Source organism: Amblyomma americanum, chromosome 11, assembly GCF_052857255.1.
Source record: "Amblyomma americanum isolate KBUSLIRL-KWMA chromosome 11, ASM5285725v1, whole genome shotgun sequence".
Lineage (NCBI taxonomy): Eukaryota > Metazoa > Arthropoda > Arachnida > Ixodida > Ixodidae > Amblyomma > Amblyomma americanum.
Window position 1 is genome coordinate 127,110,435 of NC_135507.1, and position 22,389 is coordinate 127,132,823.

Below are 22,389 nucleotides of genomic sequence, written 5' to 3' on the forward strand. Positions count from 1 at the left end.
CAAAACGAGCATAGAAATGCGACAGGACAGAACAGCGGGGAACGCATAATTAAAAGGAAAGAGCGCAAAGGAGGCACAAACTATAAGAAAATAAGTGAATATAAGGAAAGGCAAGTAAAAGAAAAATGCGAACCGATTAAAAGGAACGGGTGGGTAGACAGCGCACAAAAAGAGCAAAAAAATGCGACAGGATAGAACAGCGAAGAACGCAGAATAAAAACGAAAGGGCCCAAAGGAGGCACAAACAAGAAGAAAATAAGACAATATAAGGAAAGGCGAGTGAAGGAAAAATAATAACTGAATAAAAGGAAAGGGCGGGGAGCTAGCGCACAAAAGGAGCATAGAGATGCGACAGGATAGAACAGCAGGGAAGGCGAAATAAAAAGGAAAGATTAAATGACTACGAAAAACAGGCGAACTTGGAAATAGCGCAGTTTGGCAAAAGAAAACAGAGAACACCCTACCGAAAAGGAAAAAGGAAACACATGAAAAAACAAAGACAGGCACGACCGCTGGGCAGAAAAGCCCAGCAGGGAAGTGTGAAAAGAAAAAAGAAAAAAGGTGCGCCGCTCCCCACCCGAGCGCAGAGCAAGAAGAAAGGCTAAGTGCCATAATCGGTTCTGGCACGCAGCCTCGCCACACTCTCCCTCAAAAGGGGACAACTAGCCGCACCCGCAGGATGCGGGTCACCTTCACGGCCGACCCTCCTACACTCTGCACAGGCAACGGCCGCGTCCCCCGCACGAACCAAACAGGTCGCGGCGGCGTGATCGCCGGCACACTTTGTGCACACCGCGCGATCGGGGTTGGCAGATAAGGGACAACCGCGACGCGAATGTCCGTAGGTCGCACAGAAGGTACACATGGGGACGTGTAAGCCCTCGGCAACAGAGGCCGAGGACCATCCAATCACCACCTGACCCTTAGCCATGACGCGCCGGAAAGTGGGAGGGTCTAGCGAAATGATGTGTGTTTTGGCACCGTCCCTCTGCCGAAATGTGTGCTGACGGCGCGCAGTGCGAGGATCGATTTGGAGGGCGGGATTTTTCGCGGCTATGTGCTCGAGAACCGCGTCGTCTGGAACATCCGGGTCAACTCCATAAACCCGGATCTGCGGTTTGCGCCGCTCCGCGACCCTAATCGACGTGACTGCTCGCGTCGTCTCGTTTTGTTGGACTGCGGCGCGCAAATTATCTACTGTCTGGCGATCTCGAGCCAGAACCGTTACACCCGCATTTGTCTGGCGCAAAGTGACGGGGCCGATACCCGCGTCCTCAGGAACAATATTTGCCTTGAGCGTCGCAATGAGGTCACGAGGCGAGACGTTCGCCTCGGGCGCGGAGGAAAGGAAAGCGATGTGAGGTGTGGGGACTTGCAGCAGGGGAGAGGGAGACGCCGCAGGAGGTGACGCAGCAGGCTCCCGGGAGGAAGAGCCACGCAGGACGTCCGCAAACGTGTGAGGCCGCGAAGCCTCCACAGGAACCGGACGCACGAGGGGCGAGGCAGGCACCGCAAGGCGCGCCTCCGCAGCAAACGCCCGAGCCCTGGCGTCCGAACACTCCCTCCGTTCAGCCGACCACATCGCCCGAAGGACCTCGGCGCGTCCGCGGGCGTCCGAGGCCAGGGCGCGGTAGTCCGCACATCGAAGCACCAGCTCCCCAAAGAGCTGGGAAATATGGGTGCGGGCCTGGACAGGTATCTTATTCTTGTCCAGGTTCAAGAAGTTCGTGAGGCGCTCTTGTAGGCGCGTCACCGCCTCGAAGTCGGGGAGGACCGAGAATGCCAGGTCCAAGCGAGCCGCGGCGTCCTCAGAAGCAGCCCCAGCACCAGGCGAAACAGCGGGCGGGGGCCGCGGCGCATCGCAGGCCAGACCTGAAACGAGCGACGCCGGGAGTGGGCCCGCAGACAAACCCGGGGCTCGAGGTCGTGGGGAGCCCGGGGCAGCCCCCGAACTTGACGCCGCCGCCTCAGCAGAAGGGCTGGAGACTGACCGAGACGCAGCAGAAAGCTGCGCGGCCGCAACCTGGTCCGGTAACGCCGCCAGAAGAGCGTCCCCGGTCTCGGAGAAAGGTGACCTTGAGGAGTCGGTCGCAACGCCCGGGTCGATGGTCGCGTCCGGGGAGAGCCGATGAACTACCACATGAGGTGAATTCGCCCGAGGGGGCGACGCAGAAGGAGGAGAGCGCGAAGCGCTCATGGCATTGGCAGCAACCGAGGCGAGCCCCGACCACCACCGGAACAATGCGAGGAAAGGCGCAGGGCCCGCAAGGGCAAGGCCCCAGAGCGCGAGCCAAAGTCCGGGCTCCGCGCAAAGCGATGAAAAAACGCCGGCGTCCCAAAAAAGGGAGCCGGCGCGATCGAAAACCGCGGTGAGCCGAAGCGCTAAACGCCCACCTGCAGGCACCGCAGCAGAAGGCCGGCGCAGGAAACCGGGCCGCGAACCAGGGCAGGAACCGCGGCGGCAGGCAGTCGGGCCCGGAACAAAGTCCCGGACCGCGAAAGAGACGACCGCAGGTAGCGCCGCAACGAAAACCGGGGCCGCAGATCAACGGAGCTCGACGAAGAGGACGATGGAGAATCACGATGGGAAGGCGGCCTGGACCTCGCCTTCCCCACGCCACCAGTCCGCAACGGCCTGGACCTCGCCGCGGGCTGCTTCATTGGAGTCGCACGTTTCCGAGCGCGACGAACCATGTGGGGAACGAAATCATCATCACCAACCCCCGAGCTCCCCGGTCTAGCATCGGAATACCCTCCCCCCTCCCCCCCAGCCACGTCTGCCGGGGCGGGAGCAGAAAAAAGGGAGGGGAGGGCATCGGCCTCCCCCCCAAAGGTAGCAGCTCCGCCACCAAGAGGGCGCTTCGATCGAGCACCCGAGGCCCCCCCCCATGGGGACCCCAGATGTGACCACAGCACCTCGTTCAAGTTGGGCAGTAGCGCGCCGACTCACCGATGCCACAGGACTATTCAAGCCGCCGTCCCGGGCCTCGGTTCGCGCTTCCGCAACCAACGGGTGAGCGCAGAGGAACTCAGCAGGCTGCGGAGCACCAGGCCCACTCACCACAGATACCGGAGTATTACTGACACAGACGTTAGAGGCGGACCCCGGTTCCATGGCAAGTAAACCTGGTGACGCAACAGGTTCCCCTGTTTCACCAACAGGATCCATCTCATCCACGAGCGTATCTGCAAGGGCAGACAAACCCCCAATGGGGGGGCGGTATGGTCGTTTGTTGGGATATTCCCCTCAACCACAACAGGGCAGGGCACAGACACCTGCACCATAGATGCCTTCTCATCCTCTTTGATAGACATGATGGAACTTGGCTCATGTATTTTGTACATCAGAGATGCCTTCTCATCCCCTTTGATAAAAGTGCTGGAACTTGGCTCATGCATTGTGTGCAGGGAGACAGGCTCATTTTGATCACCCCTGTCCCTTGCTAGCTGGGCAGGAATCATTGAGGTTGAAGTCTTGGCTATTTCAGGAGGCTGTGAAGCTATTGCTGAAGTCACAGCGCTTTGGAATTTCAGTCCATTATGCATTTTTCCATGATGCACTTTCAATCCAAAGTAAGTCCTAAACGATTTGCCACAGAGCTGACAAGCTCTGGGCGAGGTGGGATCTGGAGCCTCCATTCCACCAGAGTCCCCACGACTGGGCCCCGCGCCACGGGAAAGTGGGGTGGCCGCCTCTCGGCAGCCACTTCTATGTTTTATGTATTTTTCTGTAGCGCCATTTGTTTTAGGGACCTAAGGGTTGCTAGCCCCAAGGCTCCGTATTTGCCCTCTCAGGATGTATGGGACCTGGGCCAGAGTAGGGACTTAACACCCAGGTTCCCCTTCCTGTTCTTTAGCCCCAGTTTCCTGGGTTACCAGCTGGTACCTGGACTTGGGCCGATGGTCTCACCCAGAGGTCCGGAGGCGAACAGGGCATCAGGGCCGCTGGAATTGACCCTGGAGTGGAGATGTGATCCGCCACCAGCCATAGTCATTGTTACTCCAGCCGTTTATCTGGGGTTTTTTTAATTTCTTCGCGTTGACATTCAGAGCACTGGGCAGAAATCACATTGCGTCAGCACCAATGCTGGCCCTCGCAATGCTTTGTTTTACTTAGACAGTCGGATTTTCCCGGTCCGTGCCAGTTCTGAGTTGGCTGTTTTCTGCCGGCCGAAGCAAGAACCTCGGGCACGAAGCCCCCGGAACAAGCACAGCTGTGGCTTCCCACAGGAAGGTCCCGACGCTGGCCCGGGCTCGGCCGCACCGCTTTTGACGGGGGCGAGCCTCGCCCAGTCCCGGTGCAGTGCCATTCCTGCTTCTGGACCCCAGCCCGACCGGCTCAGCCCTCAGAGCCAATCCTTCTCCCAAGGTTACGGATCCGTTTTGCCGACTTCCTTTAATTACATTGGTCTAGAGACTAGAGGCTGTTCACCTTGGAGACCTGCTGCGGATATGGGTACGGTCCGGCACGAAAATCACACTCCCTCACTCGGATTTTCAAGGGCCGACAGGAGCGCTCCGGACAGCGCAAGAGCCGCACTGCTCTACGGAGCCACCGTCCCTATCTCGGGGTGAACCCATTCCGGGGACTCGATCTCCTTACAGAGAAAACTCTTCCCGGGGCTCCCATCGGCGTCTCCGAGCTGGTTTGCGTTGCCGCACTGGGCCCCGAAGGACCGATCTCCGTAGCCGGGTTCGGGACTGTTAACCCGATTCCCTTTCGGTTGCAGCGGGGCGTCTCCGATTCGACAGACAGAGCTGCACAAACGCGCCCGCTTCTGAAAGGATTTCTCCTTTCCCTAAGGACCGACTGACCCATGTTCAACTGCTGTTCACATGGAACCCTTCTCCACTTCAGTCCTCAAGGTTCTAACTTGAGTATTTGCTACTACCACCAAGATCTGCACCAGCGGCGGCTCCAGGCGGGCTCGCGCCCGACACCTTCAACGCCCACCGCTGCGGCCCTCCTACTCGTCGCGGCTTAGCACCCCCACTGTTCGTGCTACTCTGCCAGCGACGGCCGGGGATAGGCGCGACGCTAGAGCGCCATCCATTTTCGGTGCTAGTTGCTTCGGCAGGTAAGTTGTTACACACTCCTTAGCGGATTCCGACTTCCATGGCCACCGTCCTGCTGTCTTAAGCAACCAACACCCTTCATGGGTTCTCATGAGCGTCCGACTCGGGCGCCTTACCCCGGCGTTTGGTTCATCCCACAGCGCCAGTTCTGCTTACCAAAAGTGGCCCACTTGGCACTCTCATCGCAGCGGGAGGCCTCAACCCAGAAGGCCTCCCGTACACCCATTGAAAGTTTGAGAACAGGTTGATGACGTTTCGACCCCACTGCCTCTAATCATTCGCTTTACCAGGTGTGACTGCTCTCCCATCGAGCGCCAGCTATCCTGAGGGAAACTTCGGAGGGAACCAGCTACTAGATGGTTCGATTGGTCTTTCGCCCCTATACCCGGATCGGACGATCGATTTGCACGTCAGAATCGCTTCGGACCTCCACCAGTTTCCTCTGGCCTCGTCCTGCCCGGGCATAGTTCACCATCTTTCGGGTGCCAACGTGTGCGCTCTAGCTCCGCCCCGGCGACAAGTGAGCGCCTTGGACGGGCCGTTGCTGCGCCCGAACCCCTGTGCTGTCCGGGATCGCAACGCGGCCCGCGAAGGGCCTTCACGTTTCATTGCGCCATTGGGTTTCGAGAGACCCATTGACTCGCGCACATGTTAGACTCCTTGGTCCGTGTTTCAAGACGGGTCGGGTGGGTTACCGACCTACTCGCCGCAAACCACGATAGCGCCTCCACGGGAGAACTCGCCGCTCGCCCGGCTCCTCGCCGCCAGCCCGCCGCCACGGGACCAACCCGGACAACAAGAGGCGACAAGCTTGCCCAGGGGGTCCTCCGCTCCGATTCCAGAGGGCGTCATCGTTCGGTACTCCCGACAGCCGGGAGAAGCCCATGCGGCCTGGACGGGGTGACGAACTCTTCGTGCACGGCAAGGTATAACTCCCGCGAACCGTCCCCGAGGGGACGAGCAGGGCACCTCCAGAGCCGGACTCAAAGTCGTACTTTTCCCATTGACCCGCGTCCGTCGCGGCGTTCTACCGGCGGTGGAAAGTGCGCACCCCGGAGACCGCGTCCGCGCACTGGCAGCCGGAACAGCCCCCCGAGAGGAGCCGTTTACCCGACGCCGCCAGCTCGGCAGTCGTCCGGAGACTGAATCCCACCGCTTTCGAGCTTCGAGGGCCCACCCGTTTTACTCTAAGCGGTTTCACGTACTCTTGAGCTCTCTCTTCAAAGTTCTTCTCAACTTTCCCTCACGGTACTTGTTGACTATCGGTCTCTCGGTCGTATTTAGCCTTAGATGGAGTTTACCACCCACTTAGGGCTGCACTCTCAAGGAACCCGACTAACGGGAGGCTTCGTGCCGGGCGCGCAACGGCGGAGACGGGCCTGGCACCCACTCTGGGACAAGCCCCTGTCAGGGGGCCTTGCACCGTCGCAAACTCCCGGGAACGTTGCCTCCCATACACCACATTTCCCGACCGCCTGCAAGGACGGGGGATTCGGTGCTGGGCTAGGTCCCGTTTCGCTCGCAGCTACTCAGGGAATCCCTGTTGGTTTCTTTTCCTCCGCTTAGTGATATGCTTAAATTCAGCGGGTTGTCTCGCCTGATCTGAGGTCGACACAGATGTGCGCTCTCGCGTTCGATTCCGGCGCGGTCCAGCGCGCGCGCGCGTCCTTCCCCAATCGTCCGGCCGACGCCTTCCGCCCATTCCCCGCTCACAGTCGGCAGCACCCTCGGCGACTGCGAGCGAGACTGGAAGGCGCCGCTGGCCGGCGCTCGGGACCGCGCGCATGCGGTTTGCGCGGATAACGCAGAGAGTTTCGAGCCCCCGACCGCGGCGGCCGAATTTTTTTCTGCCGCACCTCTCTTTCCCTCGAGAGAGCGACCTCGGCCTGGCGTAGGGGCATCGTCAAGTTTTGCGTCGCCCCCGCCCCAACTGGAGTGGCCCAGTTTTTCTCGGGGCAGACATTGCGAAGCACTTAGACCGACGGCGGACTGCGCTCGCAACGAGATCGCGTCCGTTCGACCCTTACTCGACTTCGCGCCCGTTCGAGGAGGCGGTCCCTTTGCATCGGGTCCGGGGGGACCCCTTCGTCACCGCGCCACGGCGCGCCTCTGCGCCTCGTCCGAAACTGCCGCGCACGAAACGCTTCCGCGCACCTGTCGCCTCCCCGCACCCCGCACGAGATCTCCCTTCTTGCGCGGGCGTGCCCGGACAGGGCGCTCCCGTCTCTGCGTTTCTCGCAGCAGTTCGGCTACACGTACGCGGGCCAGCGGGCAACGCTTTGCCGCCCGTCCACACGACCTCGTCTCCCGTCGGGACCACGCTTTCTCTCCAGGTAATTCCTTCCTGCGGCGGTCGCCTTCGGAGGCCAGACGCTCTACGGCTAGCAGCCGCCGTCCCGCGTTACGTCGTCTGCGCAAGGCGACCCGACTCGGCCGCTTGGAGCGCGGCTGAAGGGTTCGACCCACTCTCCTCTTTCGCAAAGTCTTTCGAGGGATCTTCGGCGTTTCGTACAGAGCCGTCCTCTTTGCCGACAAGGTAAAAACGAGTCGCCGGCCGCGCCATCCCCGGGCGCCGGCGTCTCTCTTGATATATGATCCGACCCTCAGACAGACGAACCAACGGGAAGACCCAAGGGCGCAATGTGCGTTCGAAGAATCAGTGCTCAGTGTGTCCTGCAATTCACACCAAGTCTCGCAGCTGACTGCGTTCTTCATCGACCCGAGAACCGAGTGATCCACCACTTAGAGTCGTGCATTTGGTTTGTTCAATTCCGTACAGTACAACCAGGGTTTTAGGCACCGCGCTCCTCCCCTGGCCTCCCCGACTGCAGTTTCGTCCGACAATTCCACGTTCCAGCAGCCGTCCGTTCGGCATGCTTGCGCGGTGCCTCAAAGCCGAGGCGAGCAAGGTCTCTTCGAAGCTTGTGTGCGACAATGGCTTGCGCGTCGCTAGAGACGACGAGGCATTTGGCAACCCTAAGGAAGACGTGCACGGCGCTCTCAAGTTCCGGTCTTCGCTGGTGCCGTTTTTTTGCTGTTCACGGTTTGCTGTTCAGCCCGTTTTGTTTAAGCGGTCGCACGGGTCCGACGACCATCGGTTCACCAGGAAGCACACCGGTAACTTCCTCATCAATTGGGCAATAACACAGAGCTTTTGCGCCGTTCCCCGAGCACGTTTGTTCTGCCGTTGTGTTCGCAGCGACGTCACCCCCGGACTCCCATGCAGCGGTAGCTCTGTGTGGACGGTTCTTTGCCGCCCACCGCTGCGCCCTCTTTGGGGAAGGGGTCATCTTTAGCTCAGAAATGCCCCTCGAGTCCGCCGCCCCAAGGGTGCGCCCTCGTGCTGCGCCCTATCCGACCATTTCGCCACATCATTGCTTCGCTTAAGAGACAGGCACCGCCTAGCCGTGGCTACGCAGCGCGTACTTGGACAGCCGCCAGACGGGCGTTCGTCAGACTACTCCCGCAACAGGAGTCCACCGGCCACAGTGCCATGGACGGCGTTTCGGTATCGCACCGGCAGACTACTCGAAGGCTGGGAAGGACGAAGCAGCAGGAGAACCCCGTTGCCGCAGGTGCGTTCAAAATGCGGGATTATAACCCCTCGTCCCTTTTTTCCCTGTGCCTCCTTTCGCCCCGCCGGCACGGCTTCAGACATCGCGCCCGCACTGCGAGACCTCTTGCGGCGGCCGTTCCTTATAAGTACTGGGCCGCACGCGTCCCGCCGCCCGCGCGTTGTTGCGAAGAGTTACTTTTCCGGAATTTCACCTCTAGCGCCGCAATACGAATGCCCCCGTCTGTCCCTTTTAATCATTACCCCGTATTCCAAAAACCAACAGAACAGAAACGGGGTCTTGTTCTATTATTCCATGCAAGTTTATTCAGGCGACTCACCTGCGTTGAGCACTCTAATTTTTTCAAAGTAAAAGCGCAGGCCTCCTCGAGACGCACCAATGAAGGGCACCAAGAGAGGACCGGCATGATGTTCAGTCAGAGCCGTCGCATCGGGTAGATGCACTACTCGTCTGGAACTGAGATCCAACTACGAGCTTTTTAACCGCAGCAGCTTTAGTATACGCTATTGGAGCTGGAATTACCGCGGCTGCTGGCACCAGACTTGCCCTCCAATTGATCCTCGTTAAAGGATTTAGAGTGTACTCATTTCAATTACGGGGCCTCAAAAGAGTCCCGTATTGTTATTTTTCGTCACTACCTCCCTGTGCCGGGAGTGGGTAATCTGCGCGCCTGCTGCCTTCCTTGGATGTGGTAGCCGTTTCTCAGGCTCCCTCTCCGGAATCGAACCCTGATTCTCCGTTACCCGTAACAATCATGGTAGGCAAGTAACTTACCATCGAAAGTTGATAAGGCAGACACTTGAAAGAAACGTCGCCGGCTCATGGCCATGCGATCAGCACAAAGTTATCCAGAGTCACCACACAGTACGGGCAGAACCCGATGGGTCTTGGTCTAATAAAAGCGCCCGTCAGCCAAAGGCCTTCAGGCTAAATGCATGTATTAGCTCTAGAATTGCCACAGTTGTCCGAGTAGAAAGAAACGATCTAAGGAACCATAACTGATTTAATGAGCCATTCGCGGTTTCGCCTTATTTCGGCATGTACTTAGACATGCATGGCTTAATCTTTGAGACAAGCATATGATTACTGGCAGGATCAACCAGGTAGATGCATAGGCAAACCCTTGTCGCTCCTCAAGGGAGCCCTGTCGCGGCCGATCGTGGCCCCGCTCACCCCTCGGCGCCCGACGCGCATCTTTTTCGCGGCAGCTCTCGCTGCCCGTGCATCGTTCGAGCTCGCTGCGGCATCCGACCCGAAGGCCCGGTTATCACCGCGCGGCAAGAGAGCACGCGTCCTTAGGCAAAGCATTTGTAACGCGCCCACCAGTGCGCACGCGGCCGCTAGGGGCGCGGCGTTCAGGCACTGGACGGCGCTTGCTGCGCAGCCGAGACGGCCTAGCCGCCAGACGACGGGACACGCCCGCGTCTTCGGCGCAGTCGCACGGAATCGAGTCCGGGTAGCACGGAACACACTTCGTAACACGTGGGAACAGCGTCGTCCGAGAACCAGCCCCTATCGCAGACGCGGATGAGGCTGCAGACGAATGCCGTGGGGCCCACGGGACGGGGACACGCTGGGCACGAGGCCGCATATCAAGACCCGTACGGCGCGCGCGCCCTCGGGTGCACGCCACCGACTGCGCCACAAGGACCCCCATATAGTAGCAGCGATAAGTACCCAGACCTCCGTGGGTTGGTAAGTGGCCGTACTCGTGCCGATCTCGCCGCTATTTTTGCGCAAATCGTGCGCGCCCATCGGGCGGCATCGGGGCGCGCGCGTTTCGCGGCGCCCCGCGCGAGCCGAACTCGTGGACTTTGCCGTGGCGCTATCGGCCCCTCTGTCGGTACCGCGGTTCCGCCGCGGGACCTGGCCAAATCGCGGGCGCGGCAGCGCGGCCGGCATCGCGGCGCACCACACGATCCATACTCGTGGACTTTGCCGCCGCGCTAAACGCCGTACTCGAGGCGCTTTCGAGGCAAGCGTCGCACAAATCGTGCGCGAACTCGTGCAAATTCCATGGGCCGAGGTCGCCAAATGCACAAATGCGCCTCCGGGGCGTCGAGAGGCGCGTTTCGGACTTCGCCGACGAAGCGCGCACTCTACGCCTCCGCGTCTGCAGCGGCGGTATGACCCCCATATATATGCAGCGATAAGTACCCAGATCTGCGCGGGTCAGCCGGGGCGGCCTCTCTTGAACTGCTATAACTCCGCCGGGCGACGCACTAGAGCGGAGCAAAAGGTATCAAATTCTTCGTCTTTCCATGGGCTACACGCTGTTGTAAAAATTGTACGGCTCCGACTAACGGTACGAACGCGAAGTTTGTAAATGTCGTTGAACACTGCCCGAGCCAGACAGCCTAAACACCCGTATCTTCGGATAGATATAAAGCAGAGAGGCGAAGAGGGTGGCAAAAGCTTCGCGCTTTCGCGCCAAGTAAGCCGATGCCAAATTCGCACGCCTCCGAGGCCTGATACGGCCGCCAAAAATTCCCAAACGTTACCGGGGCGAGGAACCCTTTGTGCAGGGGCGAGCGCTTATCGCTTGTATCTTTCGATGGTGCAAGAAGAGAGAGACGAATGTGGCACCAAACGATTTGCCGCTCCGAGACCTATCCTGCGATGGAAAAGTCGTGCACCTCCGATTTGCGGGAGAGCGGCAAAAACTTGAACTCTATCGCGTCCGCCCCAGGCGAGACCGCCTGAACGCCTCTATCTTCGGCTAGTGAAGAAGCAGGCGGACGAGTTTGAGTTTGAATTTATTTCCACAAACAAGGAGATACAATTGTTGTGAGAGATACTAGGGGAAAGAGCTTCTCAGGGTCAGCTTGACCGACCACAGTGCCGTTACAGAGGCTGCAGCAGGGCGGAAGTGAATGCTTATAAATGAACCAGGGTTAAAACAAATCCAAAACAAGAAACCCAAAAAGATACAATTGCAACAGTAAAAGAAAAAGAAAACGCCGTACACCGCTTATTACAGAAAGACATAGAGGCGCACAAAAATATCTCAGGCAGGTTTCTCAAAAAAACAAAAAAAAACAAGTGAGCACGTCGATGTCACATCGAGTAATGTCATTTAGTGACTTCGGCAACCTGTAGCTTAACATTTGTTGACCACAATTAGTTCGCTTGCGAGAAACACACCAAGTCTCCGGATGCTGGAGTAGTGTAGAGGGCAACGCGTATTTTTTTAGATTTTCTTTATTTATTCACGAAAGTCCGACAACACGGTGCCTTGGTGCAGAGGGCAGACCAACGGCGAAAATCAATCCGCCTCACTGGGCCCTATGCACCACTCGAACGCAACAGCAAGGAGCACTTATATACACACACAGATACAAGTTATAATGACCACAATGTTTGTAGAGCACAACTTTCAAGTATAAACGTTCATTCCATTCTTATTACTCAGAAAACACGTCTAAAAAATCACAGAAAAGGACAGTGCAAGAGAAGACAAATCAAACAATAACTATAGAAACTGAATGCGTGCGTAGAAAAAAAAAACAAAAAAATATCTGAACAGACCAATGTGGAAGACTGGGCGAGTTGGTAGGTAGTCATTCTAGAAAAAACAGCGCACACAGGACAGGGACCAAGGGAAGAACCGACGACACGAGCGCTGACTTACAACTGATTTTATTAAGCGGAAAGTGACTATATATAGGAAGGAAGTAGCAGGTACAATCAGAGGCAGTCAACGTCAAAGAGGTTTAAATGGCCGATAAAACCGTAAGGGGTGAAGATAAAACAAGATAAACCTCAACAGATGACAAGCCATGGTGTAAATAACCATAAAAACGCTAAGACACGTGAATAACACGTACAATGCCATGAATAACAAAAACCGAATACAATCAACAGGTGGAAGGCATCTGAAGGTGACAAGGATTTAAGCAGTGTGAACAAAATTTAACAACTGACATGCGCTTGAAACGGATAACCAGGCACATAACTCACACATTTATCCGTTTTCTTTTTTCTTTTCTTGAGAGGTACGCCACTTCTTTTTCTGATAAAACTACAGATGGCGCAGTGACGCAGGTGTATTTATTGGATTTTATGTTGAAGGCTTCCCTAGTTATTTGATCCGAGTGGCTTCCTATGATTTTGCAGTTTTCAAATTCAGGATGACAAGCACTGCAAATGTCTGTACAAGGCTTTCTCGAGTTACTTTCAAGGTACCTCTCCTCAACCTACTGTGCATGAAACGAGCACATTTACCTCCAAAAATCTGGAATACCCATAGAATCATGTTTAGCACCCATACTCAGTGACATTTTTCTGGCGTCTACAGACAGGAACTTGGCTTCCATCGTTCCCAGCTCATCTGTTATAAGGACGTTTCGGTATGTCGATGATTATCTCGTGGTCATAAATAGCCACAAGCAGGCGTTCCACTTAGACCTTCAGAATATTTTGCATACTTTCACTTCGACCATGTTTCCTCTAATCGTAACTCACGAGGTGCCAGTAGACAGCACTATCAGATATCTTGACATCAAGCTGGAATTCCAGGGCCATCACATTAGTTGGAGCTATGAACCACGTAATAAGAAACCGGTGATTCATTACCATTCAGCGAAATTAGTAAAGAGAGCAATCGCGAGTCTTTGCATGTCTAACGCGCTCAAGAGATCATGTCCTCACAGCATGCTTTCCAGCTTTGACACACAACGCAAATAGGTTATTAGGGGCAGGCTATCCCAATCACCTGTTATTCTCCGTCGCCCAGAAGCTTCAAAAGCGGATGAAAGGAAAAGAAAGGATAAATGAAGGAGGTAGAGACAAAGAAAAAAAGAAACAAAAAGTCGCAGTGGTCCCTTATCTCCACGCTCTGTCCCATAATCTGAAAAAGGTCATGAATAAAGCAAAGGTGAAGGTGGTGTTTTCAGCTCCGGAAAAGCTTGCAAATATCTGCAACCGCGTTAACCCTCCTTCCAAGACAGCAAGAACATGCAGCAAAAAACATCGTAAACAATTCGTACCGTGTCAGAAGGAAGTAATTTATTCAATACCTTTAACTTGCGGAGACAAATATATTGGTCAGACGGGCACATGTAGTAATGACCGATTGCGGGAACATAATAAAGGTGTGGAAAAGGGGGTAAAAGGACATATAGGAGCCCACATAGGAATTTGCAGTGCTTGTCATCCTGAATTTGAAAACTGCAAAATCATAGGAAGCCACTCGGATCAAATAACTAGGGAAGTGATGGAAGCCTTCAACATAAAATCCAATAAATACACCTGCATCAGTGCGCCATCTGTAGCTTTATCAGAAAAAGAAGTGGCGTACCTCTCAAGAAAAGAAAAAAGAAAACGGATGAATGTGTGAGTTATGTGCCTGGTTATCCGTTTCAAGCGCATGTCTGTTGTTAAATTTTGTTCACACTGCTTAAATCCTTGTCACCTTCACATGCCTTCCACCTGTTGATTGTATTCGGTTTTTTGTTATTCATGGCACTGTACGTGGTATTCACGTGTCTTAGCGTTTTTATGGTTCTTTACACCATGGCTTGTCATCTGTTGAGTTTTACCTTGTTTTATCTTCACCCCTTACGGTTTTATCGATTTTATCGGCCATTTACACCTCTTTGACGTTGACTGCCTCTGATTGTATCTGCTACTTCCTTCCTATATATAGTGTTCACTTTCCGCTTTAAAAAATCAGTTGTAAGTAAGCGCTCGTGTCGTCGGTTCTTCCCTTGGTCCCTGTCCTGTGTGCGCTGTTTTTTCTAGAATCAGAACAGAGCATTGCAAGAGCCGACACAGATGCAACATATGTGTAGAAACTAACTGTGTACCTACCAAGAAAATTAAAACAAATGTGCGAAAGGTATAAGCAGGGAAAATAAAATAAAAAACTATAGTGCATTTCCCAGGAAGTGACTTTTCGCTCGCTTACGAAAAGCAGACAGGGAAAGATGAATTAAATCGGGATGGGTTCCAGTTCAAATGCTGCGTAGCATAGTTGGTTCTGTTTCTTGGTTTCTGTATATTTGTGCGTCTAAACCCATATCGTTCATGAATTTAGAAAAAAAAAACAAAAAAACATTGTTGTCGATTGGCTACGAGTTCCAAGAATGCCGCCCGACACGGTCGCTGGTAGTGTAACGTTTGTATAGGTAGTACTCTCTGAAGTACGAATATGTGGAGTCATATCTTGAAAATTTTTCAACAAAGCGAATAGATCTCTTTTGCAATAAAAAGGGCATTTCAAGATTACATTTCTCAGTGACTCCCCAGATAAGCGAACAATAGCGAAACCTGGAATGAACTGCACTGAAATAAAGCTGGCGCCAAAATGTCCGTTGGTCAGCGCTATCAAACTTTCCAAACGTTGAAAAGCGTTTGTTCGTTACATTGGCGAGAGCTTCGCCTCTTAGTACCCCCCGCCCCTGTTTACATATCATCAACCGGGATTTCTGTTTGCGGTATTTTGTAGAGTTTCCTCTACAGTACGCCAGGTCTTTTGGGATCGCAGCTAATTTGTTAGAACCTTCCACTGCAGTGATGAATTCGAGATTTATATATGTCCGAACCTAATTTATTCCTATCTTATTTATGCTGTTCTAGAATTGACAGCTCTCTCGTTTATTTTGTTTTGTTTTTTTAAATATGCCAAACAGGTGATTTCGGCCTCTTATGCGCTTTACTAAAGCAGAAGTTTTTCGCAAGTTTTTGGCGCTTTTTTGCCCTTGGTTAACATTGCTACAGTAAATGCGCTGCTCTATTATTTTTTGCGAGTATTGTGTACTACATTAGGGTCAATCTCGCAAAGACAATACACATTGGAGACCATGTGTTCATTTTTTTTTCCTGTGTTGCAGGCTGAACCGAGGTGTAGTGATTTGTGCACGCCATCTTGGAATAAAGCAAGAGGTGGTCACTAAAATCACTTAGCAAGACACCTGGGTCCTGTTCGTCGCAATTAGTCAAGCATAAATCAATTAGGGTCTCACCTGACCCTATGTAGCACGTGTAGGCGCATTAACAATGTTAGAGAAACCATGTAAAGAAATGATGTCGAGAAAGTCACTTGTTGCCGCTGATTGTTCCAACACATGTTATGGTAAAATCGGCCATAATTACAATTGGTTTCTTATCGGTATGCTATCAAGAAAAGAACAAAATTCTTGCAAATGGGGCCGATAACCAACACCGAACACAGAACCGCTTCTATTGATAAAAATCGCAGACTTGAAAAACTGTACTTCTATGAAAGATTATTTTTAACCTACAGTGCAACTCCACCGCCTTTACATAGATCTTGAAACGCCTTTTTCTTTGTTAGCTGCCGCGCCGGGGGTATGTTTCACTACTCGATATGGTTAATTTAGCCTTCGGCGGCTGCAGTAATGCGGCTCTTAGAGCAATTCAATACCCAGAGACACTCATTGATTGGACGCTTAGGTAGGAGCGGCGCCAACTCTTTCTTCCTTTGACTTGTCCTGTTACTAGGACCTTGGCATGGCTGTTTCCTTTCTTTTCAAGGATGCAGATATCAATAGCTCTGTTGGGGCTGTATAAGGTGAGGTCACGATGCCACCATGTCCCAGGAGGCTCCTTTGGTGAGCCGATTGCACCTACGGCAAGACGTACGAGCCCCCTTCTCAACTGGGATTGATCCCGGGCAAGTTTTGACCTCAATATTAGATATAATTCCAGCACCGCCGGTTTCAGTTTTGCTATTTCAGAAGGAAGAAGAAGGAGAAAAAAAATAAAAAAAGAGGGAGGAGGGGCCAAGCGCAGAAATACGTGTTTGCACCTAAACTGTTTGACTTATGGAACTCGTGCTCTAATAGGTTTGTTCATTTATTAATCTGACTAATTTGCTGATGATTATCATATCTTCTTTGCTTCTTCGAATTTCTTGTTTGGAACTCGACAGGCTGTTCCTGTATTTATGTGCTAGCTGAGATCTTAAATCATGAACTAGTGAACAGTCTGTTAAGGAATGATCAAATGAATCCGCCAATATGTTGCATTTACACATATTCGATTGCAGTATGTTAAATCTGTGGAGGTAATAGGGGAATCTCCCATGTCCTGACACTGCTTGTGTAGCAAAGTGATCCAGAGGGAAATGAGGAGGAATTCTTTTAATATTTTTGATCCACTGGTAGCAGTACGTTGGGTCTGAATTCTGCCATTCTCTGTTCCATAATTCGAGATATTTTTCTTTAAGTTTCTTTTTAATAAACGTCTTGGTCATTGGTGTCTCCACCGCTTGGCCCTCATTACAGGCTTTCTTAGCCATTTCGTCAGCTAATTCATTCCCATAGATTCCTTTATGTGCTTTTACATATGAAACTTTTATATCATGCCTAGTGTTATTTAGTAAGACCCTAATCTTCTGAATGAAGAAATTTAAATTATGTGGGTTTTTGAGACCCTGAAGGGTTGACATACTATCTGTAATTATTTGATAAAGGCAGTATGCGACATAGATTGAATTCGCTCTATTGCCTTCTTAATGGCTATGGTCTCCGCGATGAAATTATCTGCATGGCTGGGCAATTTAAACAATTTATAATCTATCACTTCGCCACTCTTGTTCAGTATAACATAACTTGCTCCTACTTTCTTATCTTGTTCTGACCCATCTGTATAATATTTAAAGTCAGTCTGATATTCCGTATTCGAGAATTCATATGCCTTTACATTTGCTGGGTGAACTAGCCATTTGCTGCCTTTAGCAACGATGTCAGCCCTCCAATACTCGTTCCCCTCCCAGTTGAATGATTGAGCATTATGCAGAATTTTATGCAGCTCAGTCTCTCTTCCAAGTGTTAAGTGGATCGGCGGAATATTGGTAACTACGTTAAGGGTGTTATTAGGGATAGTTCTGTAACCTTTACTGATTTTATTAAGGGGAATTATTTGAATACTCTAATTTTCTTAGGATATGAACATTGCTAGAGGACCAGATAGGAAAGGCATAGGCAATTATCCTCTCAATACCTCTGGTATAAATCTGATTCAGTTGTAGCGGTGACATTCCCCAGTGGTTACCATGAAATTGCGAAAGATGATAAGTAAGTGTTTGTACCTTATTTTTAATAATTTCTAGGTGATCTAAGAATCCCAACGAACTGTTAAAGGTAACCCCTAGAATCTTTAAAGATTTAACGCATTTGATGGCTTTCCCGCCCAAATAAAGAAATGGTGGCCTTTTCTGGTATTCTTTACCCCGTATTAAGAATTCACATTTTTTGTAACTGAAGGACAGTTGCTCACTCTGAGCCCAGGAGTGCACTATATCGAGAGCCTTATTGGCGGCTTCCTCTAGTCCGCGCCTAGATCCTGCTTTTATTGTTAAGGTAATATCGTCTGCAAATGCCTGTATCTTTGCGCCGTCGGGAAAAGATTTTCTCAGAAGTTTTGTAATTGTCAGGTTCCAAATTAAAGGGCTCAAAGGTGAGCCCTGTGGAGTGCCTTTCTTTAACTTGCAAAGCAAAGTACAGTCGGGCAATGAGTATGTCACCCTCCTATTTGATAATATAGACTCTACAATCTTAATTAGATACTGTGGAGTTTGTTGATTCTCCAACTCCTTTACCGCTGAATCCTTATTTATACTTCCAAATGCATTCTTTATATCGAGAGATATAATTAAGATTTTTTCTTTCCTAACTTTACTGTCTTCTATTGCTTCCATAATCTCACTGAGGGCCTGTACTGCCGATCTCCCCTCCGTAAAGCCATATTGATTGTTCGGAAAGGCTCCTTGACGTGTCAAATGAAAGTATAGCCGTTGGTAGATCAATTTCTCAAAGGTTTTTCCAAATATGGAATTAATGGCTATAGGCCTATAGTTATCCACGTTATTTTCTGCTGATCTGTTCTTGGGGACTAGAATTACTCTAGCTATCCGCCAGGCTTTAGGAAAATATCTAAATCGAAGTGCTGCATTAAATATGTTCAATAAAAATTCTTTATTACTATTGTAAAGGTGTACGAGCCATCTCGTTGTTATGAGATCAGGCCCTGGGGCTATATTCTTCCTGAAACTCTTAATAACTCCTGAAAGTTCATTTACAGTGAATGGGATGATTTGGTCCCGATCCTGTTCCTCGGCCGCCATAGAGCTGGCCTGTACCTGTAGTGAACTGTGCTGCACTCGTTCGAGCTCGTAAAGACTTTCTAATAAGAATTCCGTAGTCTCCAGCAGAGTATTGCAATCTTCTCTGTTAGGCTTTTGAATTGCTTTAATTATTGTGCCTTCTTTAATCTTTCTTGCCGCTAATTTATAAGGTAAGGTGAATGGATTTTTGTTCTTAATGCTACTGCAGTATTCTTTCCATGACTCATCTTTTTTAACGTTGAGTAACTCATTATATCTGTTCAGCACCTCCTCATACACCTTCTTAAAATCTTCTCTTAATACGTTCCTTGATCTCTGAAACCTTCGCCTCAAAGCTCGTACTCTCTTTCTCTCTATTTGCAACTCTGGACACCACCATGGTTTGGCTATTTTATCCTTGTTCTGCTGTTTAATTTTTTTGGAAAACTTATCAATTAATGTCCTAATCTTGCGATAGAATACTTTGATGATGGAATCCAAATGCTCGGTAGACGTGAAACTTATGCCGCTGATTTTTTTCAACCATTCGTCCTCAGTCAGCTCTGCGAGAAATCTATATTCTCCCATTTTTGTCAACTGTTTGCTGCCGCCTGTCTGGTCTTGGGTTAAAATTGTCCTAATATACCTATGGTCCGAGCTTTTGGGAATGTCTAGAACTTCCCAGTCTTCTATTAACTTCATAGTTGGTGCTGAGGTTATCGTAAAATCTATCCAGCTTCGCCCGTTCACTGTTTGAAATGTTGGTATGGAGTTGTTATCATTTACCACTGTCAAATTGTTTCTTAAAACAAACTCCAGTACATTGGTGCCTCTGTCCTCTGTTAATTGACCACCCCACAGCATATTCTTACTATTAAGATCCCCCGCAATGATAAGATGTTTGTGTGTACTCTTCCGTAAATGTTCTTCAATAACAGTCAGAGTTTCACTGGCGTCCTCATTAGGCGGGATATGAGCATTTACTATGTCAAATTCTCTGGCATTGACATAAATTTTCATTATAATTATTTTTGCTGATAAAATTATGGGAAAGATGCCTATGTTCGGATTATGCACTACTATTGCAACTTTCGGTTTCTCATTGCTATGTATTTTCTTATCTTTTATTGAAAAACCAATTATTTTATTTTCTGGAGCGTAAGGTTCTTGAATTAGTGTTATGTCCTGTCTGAGCTCAAGACTATTGTTGCATAGATCCTGTGTCGCTTTAAACGATCTACCTAAATTGACCTGAATTAATGAAAGGTTTGCCATGATTGCTGATCTGTCCACAAATATGCGTCCAGACAGGAAACTGCTCAGTTGCTGCTGTTTGCCTCTGCTAAATTATAAGTGTGAAACTAGGGAACTTGTTTCCCTAATTTGTGCCTCTTTAAAAGCTGGGCATCGGAAGCTGAAGAAAGAGTGCTATCGCAGCGCATTATGAAGCTCTGCCTCATGACAGGCTCTGCATTGCTTAACTCTTGACCTGCACTGGCGGAAGTGATGGTCCCCCACGCACTCTGTGCAGCGAGAGTTGTTATCACAGTCTCGCTCTAGGTGCCCTATCTTGGCACAATTCTTACATCTAGGAACAAAGGTTTTATCATAAAAGGGACACACCGACCAGAAAATGTACATTTTCGATTTACCTTTCAAAGCTTCAAATGCCCTGCGCCCCAGTTCCGCTACAACGGTTACACCACTGCGGCCTTTCCAGGATTTTACGACTGTGATGTCTTCGGGGTCACAATTTAAGTCATTTTGCGACACAATACGCTCCGAAAGCTGTTTAGTGGGAAAATCCTCCGGAATTCTTACGATCTTGATCTGCGGGAGCCTTTTCTTGGGCCTTCTTGTGTCAATCTTTCCTTTAGTGGCGGGATTATTGTTCAACTCCTCCTCCAAGTTCTTAATTCCCTCTTTCGAGGCGGAGGCAATCACTATACCCTAGCGGCTTTTTCTCATTGACACCTCCCTAAGGCCAAGCTTAAACGGGTCAATGTTGTCCTTTATCAAGCTGGACAATTTGTCCGCTCCCAGTGACTGCGAGGTCACTACCATTCCCTCGGTTGTCCTGTGCGCAGGCTCTTTAGGTTTAACTTCCTTTGCCTCCTCTCTTTGTCCGCTAGAGTTACCTTGTATAATCTCACTGTACGTGCGACTCTCCTTTTCTCGAAGAACCTCTACTTTGCCTCGAAGTGTATGCAGCTCATGAGTTGCCTCCAAAGCAATTTCCTTCATCTTAGTGAAATTACTAAGTACGACATTGGTGAGGAGAGTAGCCTCCTCGTCCTCACTCATCTTAGCTGCCAACTTTAAAAGAGCCTGAAAAAACTTTCGATCCGCTCTACCCATTCTGTTTGTAATGGTCCTCTCCTGTTCTGTCTCGCAAGTATGGCTGCCCTGCGTTCCTCGCGTGCTGCACACATCAGGAGTGTGATGCTCTTCCGTTTGCCTGTCTAATGACGGAAATTCCTCCTGGCAAGAGCCGCCGGCCCGTTCGTGGGAGATCACCTCACTATCATCTCCCCACTCAGAAGTCTCGGCCTCCGTCGAATGGGGTACCTCCGCAGAGTTTTTTAAAAAATCCCCCGGTGACTTCTGCACTTCCTGCCTCTTTTTGTGTTTCCTCTTCTCCTTCCCCTTTTCCCACATTCCCGTCTTCTCCGACCTCCGCATGTTCTGATTGGTGTCAGTATCACGATAAGCTGTTTCCTCTCTACTTGGTATGCTCAAGATCGCTGAAAATGTACTAAACCTAGTGGGATCCACGTAAAACAGTTCCAAAACCGTATAGAAAGTCAACCCATATCATCAACACACTTCACAGAACGAAGAAAAGACTTTTTTTGCTTATTTCTCCTTTGGGCAACATACTGGTATTGCCCACGAGGCAAGACAAAAGGAGGTGCTAAACCTCCTGACTGGGTCTTGTCCTCGCTTGGGTACAGCAGCAGGAGCGGTATTGCATTACACAACAAAAAAAGGCTGTCCTTGCCATCACTTACACAAAAGACGCATCATAAACAGTTCTTGTAAATATATACAGATAATAAAATAATATTACACCCTAAATCATATGCAAAAATGGTACAGGAATGCAATACATTAGGGTTGTTCGAACCGACATAATATTACATCAAACAGAACCAGAAGTAAGCATTTGGTCGTCTAGGACACAACGTGAAACAAAAAGAAAGACGAACAGATGCGTTTATTACCCCTGGGCGTGGGACTATTTTTAGCTGCATCTATTACAAACGGATGAGAATTACACATCAACATGATTTGGTTCTCAATTGATTGTGTTCCGTAGTTAGTACGAGGCCTATTTACCACAACAGAAGTCTGACGCAAGCTGTAACCAGTAGATCTATTTAGGTACGTGTCAAAAAAATTAATGTAATTTGTTTTTATTTCGTTATAAATAAACACACATATTTTGAGTTCATACATGGTTTTCACAGGGATCATTCGAGACTGTGTATTTGCCGAGCAACTATTTGTGTTGTTTCCTGCAGGTAAAAGAAACCGAGCTGCACGCGACTGCAGGGCTGATATTTTTTCTAAGTCAGTTTTGTTACAAGTACCCCAGATAAGAAGACAATAACTGATGCGAGAATGGATAAGAGAGAAATACAACTGTCTTTTCAGCGAGCAAGCTAT

At 50.5% G+C, this 22,389-nt stretch overlaps 1 non-coding gene and 2 pseudogenes across 1 annotated transcript; all 3 read right to left on the minus strand.

Moving 5' to 3' along the window:
* Positions 1–4,415: 4,415 nt before the first annotated feature.
* LOC144111640 (large subunit ribosomal RNA) lies at positions 4,416–6,664 on the minus strand (annotated as a pseudogene).
* A 1,009-nt stretch (positions 6,665–7,673) lies between these two features.
* Positions 7,674–7,826, minus strand: LOC144111680 (5.8S ribosomal RNA). The gene has a single exon (XR_013310138.1). It is a non-coding gene; the product is annotated as a 5.8S ribosomal RNA (ribosomal RNA).
* A 1,320-nt stretch (positions 7,827–9,146) lies between these two features.
* LOC144111593 (small subunit ribosomal RNA) lies at positions 9,147–9,754 on the minus strand (annotated as a pseudogene).
* Positions 9,755–22,389: the final 12,635 nt, after the last annotated feature.